At 41.4% G+C, this 10731-nt stretch overlaps 1 long non-coding RNA gene across 1 annotated transcript in view; it reads left to right on the forward strand.

The window, feature by feature from the left end:
- LOC107837682 (uncharacterized) overlaps positions 1 to 2326 on the forward strand; it is a 4060-nt gene extending 1734 nt beyond the window's left edge. Inside the window, exons 2-3 of the long non-coding RNA XR_001663720.1 lie at positions 1273 to 1483; positions 1574 to 2326. This is a non-coding gene — a long non-coding RNA (uncharacterized LOC107837682). The remainder of the gene's footprint in view (positions 1 to 1272; positions 1484 to 1573) is intronic.
- Positions 2327 to 10731: the final 8405 nt, after the last annotated feature.

Consider the following 10731-nt stretch of genomic DNA (forward strand, 5'->3'; position numbering starts at 1 on the left):
AATAAGTTCTGTGAAAAATCCACACATAGACTAATTTTCTGTGAATAATTTGGAATTTCATTCCACTGAACAATCCACAAATCCAAAACATTGAATACTTTTTACAGTCAATATATTCCTTTTAGCTAATGTGGTCAGAATAATGGTAACTACTTCAAATCACTGGTTGTCACAGTTTGAATATCAAAAGTGGTGAATAAAGTCATGTGATGCGCACCAGTGAAAACATACATAGGGACCAAGTTAGTTGGTTAAATCAAAATTCAATGAGACTTTGCTCATTTTCAGTTAAGATTATATTTTTTATCACTACACACTGGTGATTGAACCCCTTAAGTTAAATCAGGTGTAAAACTTGCAACGTATCACAATCAGTTAAAGTAAAATGTACACATGAAACACTTAGCAGAGTGGAACTGTTTGAAAAAGAGGAATTTTTTAAGTTCCTTCTTCTACCTGTTAACAAGAACGCTGGGGTAGTTCCACAGAGAAACTAGTGAGAGACATGCATTTAGCAGATTACTCTACAGCACACGTTGGAGACAAGTCAGTTGAGGGAAGAATGAACTGCGGACCGCAACGTTGCTGTCCAAAGCCTTCAGATAGTCACACAGCAGCTCTGGCAGTGATGGCAATGAAACCGCAGATAATGTCTATGAAAATAAAAAAATGTTAAATAATTAAAGAAGACTTGGTATGATAAGTTACCCATGGTGTTCCACAGTGCAATATTTAAATTATTTCAAAACTTTAACAAACAAGGAGATCTGGCTCCGCTGTGAGCACTGAACCCAGGCTTTAGAAATAAAACACTAGGTTTCCTTTGCACAATTCTCTTTACTGACGCTTGACTGGAGTGCGCGACCCCCAAACAAAGGAGTCCTCTCCTGGCATTAGCCTGTCGTCCCCCTCCATCATTCAGGGACACATAACCACCCTGTCCATGTGCGCTCTGCTAGGAAAACACATCTTCTCAAACCGTTCACGTAGCGCTGCATGGCTAAGGGCCAACTCGATTCAAAGCCCCGACAGCTGGTTTTTAAAACCAGACGATGTCCAGACAGGAGTCACGAGTGTTTGTTTGTGTGCGGTTAAAACTAGAACTCCTAAGACAAATAAAAGTGCAGACGAAAAGACTGTGATCAGTAGAGTTTTTTTTTTATCCTAACATCTTGTGATGGAAAAAATGGAACAAGCTACCACTTTGTGGTTAATTTAAGTAGTAAATCCCTCACTGTTGTGTTTCTTTTTTTGGTCTCTGCACACTTCCAGACAGTACCCAGGCTGGGTAGACAATGCCTTGAAGCTCCAGCAGTGGGCCCAACAACTTGGTTGCTTGCCAGAACTTTCTTCAAAGCAAAGAGATGGTATCCAGACTCAGAGTTCGTGCTCGGATCGTCTGGGGCCACCCGGACGACTGGGAACATCACATCGCTTTCATGTCGTTCTGGAAGACGACGTGAACACTGAGCCGATTCTTCTGGTAACATCCCACACATTTAGGAGGACTGTGACTTTTTTGATTATCTAGACTCAGCACTCTTCCATCTGACCATTTTTTTTTCTTTGTTAGGGTCGACATTTTGAAGTTCTTGCAGTCAAATCCTAAAGCTCCCATTTAGGATTTTACACAGTTTGGATTTTAAATTCAGCTTTTTTTTTAAATACACTGAACTGTTTTTTTTAATCCATGTGTTTTAGTCTCTGTTGTTTTTAGCACTAGTAAACACTACGACAGTCAAATCACCATGCCCAGGCCGAGGGCAGGACCAGGCCCGCCAACTGAGGACACGTTTCAGCTCTCCGTGGATGCAGAGGAAGCTCGGTCTCTCTTTTTGCAAAGAAAATGTTTCAAAAAGACGTCCCCTTTGAGCAAATACATCGAGGCCGAACACCAGCAAGCAGGACTCTTTTCCCTGTCTCCGTTGGGGGCCGTTACTACCGACCTCCAGAAAAAGAGGAGGAAGAAATGCGGCGCCTGCGCTCCCTGTTTTCGGAAGGAGAACTGCGGTACCTGCGCCAACTGTCTGAACCGCAAGACGGGCAAGCAGATCTGCAAGGAGCGCAAATGTGAGCAGCTGAAGAAGAGACGGAGCGAAGGCAATGTGAGCGAGGTACGATCTCTGATCTGATCTTTCTAGCTGCCTGTAAGGATATTGTGTTAACGTCGGAGTTTAAAAAAAAAACAAACTCAAAAAAACAAATGATGTCATTTAATATTTGCCGAGTTAACCGATTAGTACGTTCTCAACTTTGAGCTGGAGGCCTTGAAACGTTTTCATACCACGCCCATGGTTCTGTTTCTGGGGACATAAAATGACTGGAGAGAACATCTTGTCCACTTGGAATGGTTAGATCCATTACACACTGTTCCAGGCATCCAGCACATCTTTTCAGGGATGCTCATTTTAGACCAACAAATGTCAGCTGGTGTTCCCATTGGCGAGTTAGGACCTGCTTCTTCTCAGGCTGGCTCTGCAGAGACTGAGCCAAAGCTGCGAGGGTGCAAGTGCAAAAGTCCTCCCTTATGTGATGAAACCTGGCAGTAGGACCAAAAGTTGCCGTCTACAACTGGAAGTTTTCTACTCGCAAAATATCGTAGTTCTTTCCCCCCCGTCTTTGTGGCAGACACACAGAACCAGCTTCTGCTTCCATTTAATGGTGCCAGAGCAGATGGAAGTAGTAGTCCTGCCAAGGCAAATACACACGCACAATCACACAATTTACACAGCAATAGAACACCGTGTGCATTGCTAAAATGGCTTGAAATGTTTTATTTTTTTTAATCAATTAGAAGTTTGCACAGCAGATTAATGAATAATATAATCTGTCCAATTTGGGAAATGTTTTGAATGTTTGTGTTGGAGTGTTTTTACTTATTTATGTTCTTTTAATGGTAAACGGAGGGAACGGCGTTTGGATGGCTGAGGCTGTTAGGGTTACCGAACAGCAACGGCGGAGAATTCCTGCCGTTGCTTGCGCTTTGTCCTTTGACCTCTGCAGCTTCCAGTGAGGGTGGGGGTTAACCTTAGGCCGTTTTGTGAGAGTGTGTGCGTGTGTAATGTGTGTGTTTTAGAGGGGTGTAAAGAAAGAGGGAGAGAGTGCAGTTTCCTAAAGTGTTTCTCTTGTGCTTTAATGGACGTGTGCATGTGTGTGTATGCGTGTCTGCGTGTATGTGTGTGTGTTTGGATATGCAGCAGCATCTTAAGCACCGGGGGATGGAGGATAGCAGGAAAATCTAGAATAAACCACAAAAGCATGTCCAGAGAAGTAAACACATACTGCACACAGCGCACAGGCTGATAAACAGCAAAACAAGCGGATTTTGTTTATTCAACTTATAAAATATTCTCATGCTTCTAAAGAAGAGCTTAACAGCAAAAAACATGTAATGAGTGCAATCTGAAAACAATATCTAAACTTTTGGTTCCCAAAGAAAAATGTTTGTGTTGGAAGAGTGAAACCCAGCTGGAACTGATGAAAGTTTCTCACCAACCTTCACCTCAAAATTCAGCATCGCTGCTGTGCCTTTAAAACATGGTGATACTTTACATATTCACAAGAACGTCATCTACTAGTATACATGTACCTTCAGTATATGACTCGTTTTGCTATTCGCGTTGTTGCTAATCTACTTTGTATTTGCTATGTAAATAGCAAATATCACTTAGAGTATCACTAAATTTAACAAAAGTAACGCAGTTTGACAACTACAGAACTAAACCTTCATGACTTAAAGAAAACTTTACTTGATGCATTTGTTAGAGGCACAAATGCATCAAGTTACTTTTTAGGGAACCTATTTAATACTCACCAAGAGTGCATACTCAAGCTGAAATGGGAGATGGTGTTTGTTTAGCCGATAACAGAAACTCAGTGTTTCTGTTATTGCTCTTCCAGTTTGGCTTGTCTTGTTTGGGTCGAGGCTTCAGAAGTGGCAGCCAGATATGTAACTGACTGACTGGTAAGGCGGCGTGACTTGACAGTTTAGTATCATGCTTTTGCTTCGTGATTTCAAGAGATAATGCACCTGGTTATTTATTTATTTTTGGAGAAGCTTAAGATTATAGAAACTTTTCCCTTATTCTCAGTCAAACCAACTAACTCTTAACAAGTTATTCTGTCAGCGTTGTATTGTCTTGATTGTTGTAGAGATCCAAGAATATTCTATAAAAGACTCCACTGAGTCGTTCTTGTATTTCTTGCATGTTGGTCCAATCTGTTGTGATGTTATTTGATGATGGGGATTAATATTCACACATGCAGTGCAGTATTTGATGGAATAGTAGATCAGTTCTTTGTTGTTGCTAAACGCTAAAAAAAAAACCTTGTTCCAAAGAAACATTACACCCTTCCACAGTTTTATGTATTAATAAGCCATGTTAAGAAATAAACACAAAATTTTGTCATGTCATTATTTGATAGACAAAGTCAATTCAAAATATTTGCTGGGGTTAGGGACCACAACCTCCCACAAATACTTAGAATATATGAATACTTGAGATACCTCAGAAAAATGCTTATAGCTGCCTATTGTTCAAATAGCTAATATATCTATCAATATGCATTGCTATACATTAATATGCCTGGTGGAAGCCATGTTAGAAGCCGATAGCTATGGTCTTCCTTATCTCTGCTCTTGGGAGTACGACGAATCAGCGCCAACAAAAATAAATGGTGCTCCTGGTTTGGCTGCTTTGCAAGCAACAGTAAGTTGCAGCAAAGTATTTCAGCCTCCCAACCTGCATAAAAAAATAGATATGAAAAAACATCCATCAAAAGGTGAATTTCCAAATACTTGAACCACAAATAGGCGAGGGTTCACCGTTTGTCATTTTACTCTTACATGCTCCCAGTCTGATGTCATTGTCCGAGAATTGCAGCCCAATCTTCTTCTCAACAGTGAATCAATTAATCAGGGTTTGTTTCTACCAGCCATCTCAGGTCCAACCACATCATACTAATCAGGTTGAAGTCTGAACTTTGACTGACCCGTTGCAACACCTCTAGTTTTCCTTTTCAGGCTTTCTGTTTTAGAGATGGGGCTGTGAGGGATCTGCTGAACGATTCGTTTTGGGCTAAGCTTTAGCTGCTGAAGAGATGACCGTACATTTCACTGTAGAATAGTTTAGTACACAGAAGAGTTCATGGTTGTCTCAATGGCTGGAAGGTGGCCAGGTGCCATGGCTGCAGAACAGGTTTTCAAAATCATCATCATCATCATCATCATCATCATGAGGTGTTTTTGTTCTGCTGTGGTCTTCCGTATCTGAAGGGTGTAGTTTCAGAACCTCTCTTTTGAGGTTGATCTCAAAAGAGATCAACCTTTTGAGTCATACTCGTTCAGGCTTTCTCCAATTGTCCTGTCAGGAACCTTAATACTTCACTTGTTATCAGAGTCCTGTGGAGTCCGACATAAAGCTCTTGGTTTCTCTTAATTTCTCAGATAATTTCCCGGTCTGTCCTTGGGTCAAACTTGTTGAGATGGCCACTGCTTGGACACTGGTCATCCACTTGTATTGTTTTTTTTTTCTCATTGTAGAATTGATTAACTTTAAGCAATTCAGACATAGCTTTATTACCTTTCCAACATTGATTGGGAGTAATAATTGCTTGTCTTTGTCACTTGCTGATGCCTTGTTAATCAGATGCATCTGACCAGCGTCACCTGGCTGCTCCCCACCTTTATAAATCCAATAGAAGCAGCATCTTTTCCATTTTGGCTTCATTTTGGTAAATTACATTTTAGTAAATAAATTTTAGTAAATGAGAGAATGTGTGCCGGTGGAAGGAGTACTTTCTTTTTCCCATGGATGTAAATGAATAAGCCTTGATGTAATAAGTAATGCTCAAATTGTTTATCGTCTCATTTCTATTACACATTACTTTAGTAAACAATTACCTTGGAGTGAGGAAGTCACCTGAAAATCTCCCCCCACTCCCAACACACACATACACACACACACACACACACACACACACACACACGCAGCTCTGTTAGCTGTGAAAAAAACCCTCTGATCTAACACACTAACTTACACATTCACAGGACTTACTCGTTTGTGGCTTTGCTAACTCAACAATAATGCTAATCTATGTTTGGACTCAGTTTTTTATGCATTTGGTAAGACTGCATTTGCCAAACATAATAAGTCCTTAGTGTCTGAAATAAAGGGGAAGTACTGTGGTACCAGTATCATGACTGACTCAACCCAGAGGGTAGAAATGCATTCATGACTGTACTGCACAGCAATCCCGTTAATGGTTGTTTTTCTTCAGCCGGAACAGGATCCTTAGTCATTATGGAGGGAAAGTTTTACAGAACTGCTGTTATTAGCACAAATCCCTACTAGAAAGCACAGGATGAGAAGGAAATTCATCTTTAAGCTCTACAGTGACAGAAAGCATCAGTCTAGAGATCAACAAGAGTGGCTTCAACAAAAGAAGATTGAAGTTTTTTAAAATATCTAGCTAGGACCCAAACCTCAATCAGAAGTCTGTTTGGTGAAGTGCAGAGCGTTGTCCTCACAACCTCGCACATTTGGTTCACTTTTGTTAACACTTTTGTAAGCAAATGTTGTCAAGATGTGTCATGCTGACATTATAAAAAAAGACTGAAGTGAAATCAAAAGGGGTTTCAACAAAGGCTGAGTGTATGCACACATGCAGCCACATCATTCTAGTCTTTTTTATGTTTTATTTCTCCCCTAAAATACTTCAGCTTGTTCTTAAATTACAATGTAGAGGTCATAGGTCACAGGTGGAAAAAGTTGTGAATTTCTTTTTTATGTTATTCTCCTTTTTTATGTCACAAAAAGCAAAAGGCGTTGACCAAGCCCTGTCCCATGGATTTGAACTTTTATTGCACCATCCTGTGCTCAGTTATGTACAAAACACCAAGACATTTAAACTCCTCAGTTCTTAATGATGGATGTGTTAAAGCCTCCCCTGCATGTACTCACCATTATTCTGCGGTGTGACTGCTTTTTCACTAACTCTGAAGAGTTGTTGACGCTTCGTCCATTGGGTTTTTCAAATAAGATCCATGTGCATCCTCAGTCAGCACACATGGTTCACTTTCTGGCTGCACATGACTGTACAGTGAGACTGAATTCACCTTACAGGACGACACTGAGGACAGAATTTACATCAACTTGACTTTAAAAACTACCTGATACAGAAAGCAAGGATTAAGCCTAGTTTTTTCCCCCCAATGGACAAAATGTTTAGAGTTTTAGACATTGGACATTTTCCTCATAAAACTGCTGAAGCCAAGTTTTGTTGCTTACATCTGTATCCCTTCCCCCATGGTCCTTCCACCTCTGCCCTCTGACATCTGTGTGCATTCAGCAGCTAAGTTCTTCACTGCTTGCCACCCACATTCTCTGTTTTTTTACTGTGAAAACTGCTCTGTAGCAGCAGCAGCTTTAAGCACTTGCCTGTGTAAGATTGGTTCAACTGTCTGCACAATGTACTTGAGGTTGTTTTCAACACTTTAAACATGATGTGAATGAGTCTGTGTGAGTTTATCAATCTGCCGAGACGAGTTGGTTGCTAAACGTTAGTGGGTTCTTCATCTAGTAAGAAACCATGAGCTGAATAGTAATGAAAATGTGTAATGATTCTGTGAGTCTGTAGGAATATTTAAGACCATTATGACTGTCCCCAGTCAGGGATTGACTTCTTTTCTTTCTTGTTCCTGCTTGATTACACAAAAGAATGATCTTAATTTACCTATTAGATTCATCAAAATATGAACTAGACTATTTCCACTGCCTATATTCTATTATGATTTGCAAAAATATTTACTTTTTCATATTTCCTTTCACATTTTGTAACACTACAACCTCAAACATTGAAATACTCCATTGGGAAGAATATTGGTGTATTACTGTAATACAACAAAAGCAAAAAGTAGTTCCCAGTCGTATAGTGGAAAGGTAATGATGTATGGTTTTCAAATTTTGAGATAAAATATCTGAAAGCTGTGGCTTCTGCAAAACTTTTTCAGTATCCAGCTAATGACAAAATTACAAATTGCGTTGTTTCCATTAAATAAGAAATACAAATAAAATCACGTGTGAATACCTTTGTTTATGCAGTAACTCACTATAAATAATTGAGGCAATGGATGTCAACATGGGATACATAATTCAGCCGTGGCGCTCATTACCCATCAGCCATCAAAGGAGACGTTGGCATCTGAAAAAAGCACACTGATACAAGGTGCCATGACTTGTGTGACTCCAAGAAACTGTTTCCATTGCAGTTTTTCAACATACACCATCTCATCTCATCCTGGCGCAAAAATGTTTTAACGAAAATCTTGAGTTTTTGTTAAATTGCTGTGTTTCCATTGAGCAAATTTATTTTCGTGATTCCAGTTTGCGCAATTTTATGGTCAGTGGAAATGCAGCTATGGTTCCCTGTTCAAAGGAATGCTAGGAGCTAAGCGTCTCCCAGTGAGTAACTCTGGAGGAGCTCCAGATCAGGAGCTCAGGTGGAAGAGTCTTTTGACTAGAAAGCTGTTAAGGCTCCTACATACTCAGGCATGCGGTACGCATTCTGTAAGTTGCACGGACTCTGTGCACGTACGGGTCGCGTGTACTGATTGCCTGCATTTCTTATGACAAATAACATCATTTCCCATAATTCAAATGGATGGTAACAAGCGTGATGAGCGCCTAGCCCTGTTTCTTCTCCACCAGGGCAGCAACGGCACACCTGCACATAAAGTGACATAAAGTGTCTACGGGTCCTTGTGACTGGTTGTGGCAACTCTCAGGCCTGCCAGCCTGGTTTTACAAACCAAACAGTTCGATGTGAACTCTGTTTTCCACTGAGCAGTTCACCATCTGATAAATTTACCTTTGCACAGATGTGTCCGGTGAACGTTCGCTTTGAGTCCACATTTGAGTACATACGGATCTTAGATGAGTCAAGTACACCCACGTATGAGAGGGACCTTTAGACAAATCTAACAAATCTGTATCCATTAGGATTTTGAGAAATAAAGGATTTTGTCACAAGAAATATAGGTAATCAGTACCCTTGACATTGAAATCCTGTCCGTGTGTGGACAGAGAGTTCAGAGTTCACAAATGTTAGTGTATGTTTGCGAGAGCATTCAGGCAGAGGTTCACCTTCCAGCAGGTCAATAAAACTATTCATACAGCCAGAGCCGCATTTGAATAGTTTCAATCAAAGCATCGTTCATTTGAGAATATATGAAAAGACTCGAAAACTGGCATGAAATACGGCCTCCATCTAATCTGACTGTGTCCGAATTATATTGCAAAGCAGAGTAGGCAGAAATCGTCGGCAAACTGGGTAAAACAATTGGAGTTATACTAGACGGTTGCATTGTTTTACTTTCACTTCACAATTTTGATCTACTTTTCATTGGTTTATCACATGCAATTACGGCGTTTATGTTGGAACGTTCAAAGAGTGTGAATCTAACCAGAGCTAATTTGACCTTAATCTGTTTGTACCGCGAAGTCGTCGGTCAGCTCTGACTGCGGCGCGACAGCTACTGCTGTCCACCTGTAAGACAGCAGAGAGAGGCTCTCGCTGTCCAGCTCACAACAGTCACGCCTCTCTCACACATAAGCATCACACACACACACACACACACACACACGCACGTGGTCCAACTGACGTCAGAGGAGGGGATTTCCCGTGCCATGCGAGAGCGTCAGACAGACACCACAAATGCTGCGTCACTGTGCTGCTGCCTTGCTTCACCGTGCCACACTTAGCTCCCTCCTCCTTCTCGGTTCTCACACATAGTCTGTCAAGCCTCTCGCCGTCTGTCCGTCTTGCTTCGATCCGCTGGGTCTTCGCCGGCCTCCCTGAACTTTTGCTGACTTTCGCCCGACTCTATGCGGTCACTGTGTCTTCGCCCCTCACCCCCTCCTTCTTCACACGTCAATGCTGTTCTTCAAAATCGAAGCTCTTGTTTGTTAGAGTAAAACTTCCCATTTCATTGTCAGAAACAGTGTTTTTTTTTTTTTCCGTGAGGTTTGGAAAAAACATCAACTTTACCTTCCCCACATCTGCTGATTGCCACTCAAGACGAAATTAAATTTTCCCCTGTACTTTTCTGTGGCTTTCGCTCAAGCATTAATAAACAAATAGGATGCCAATAAAAGAGAAGGTCTTTCATCTTCAGGATGTAAACATCAAGGAATCAGGCCGCCTAAGATATGCCTGGTATGTCACCATTACAAAGAGCGTACAAGAAAAAAAAAAGTGAGTCCCCAGCGGCGTTTTCCCCCTAAAGTGAAGTATCAAGACATGTTTTTCCACGTGTTTGCTTTGCAGATAGCAGATACGCAGTCCCAGCTGACAACCTGTTGGGACGGCTTCCAAGAGCGCTCATAGAAAAAAAAAAAAGGCGCATCTGCAGCGGTTCGTGTCGCCTTTGCTCGCTCTGAGTCAGCACAGAGGGCTTTTTGCTGCGTAATTGTGCTTTTTTGCCTGTCAGACTGGCGTTGGTGGTCTCGGAGAGAGGGGTCTGTGTGAATATGTGTGTGTGTGTGCGTGTGTTTGTGTGCATTTGTGTGTGTTTGTGTGCGTGGAGCTGCAACTGTGCAGTCCAGTCCAGTTATTGCAGGCAGCCCTAACACAGATGGTGCACAGCGATACCACATACCAGAGGCATTGTTTAGGGAAGGCGAGTTCGAGGAGATAATTGACAAGCATAGAGAGGTCCCATCTCCCCTCCCC

Source organism: Poecilia formosa, unplaced genomic scaffold (assembly GCF_000485575.1).
Source record: "Poecilia formosa unplaced genomic scaffold, Poecilia_formosa-5.1.2 Scaffold167, whole genome shotgun sequence".
In the NCBI taxonomy this organism is placed as follows: Eukaryota; Metazoa; Chordata; class Actinopteri; order Cyprinodontiformes; family Poeciliidae; genus Poecilia; species Poecilia formosa.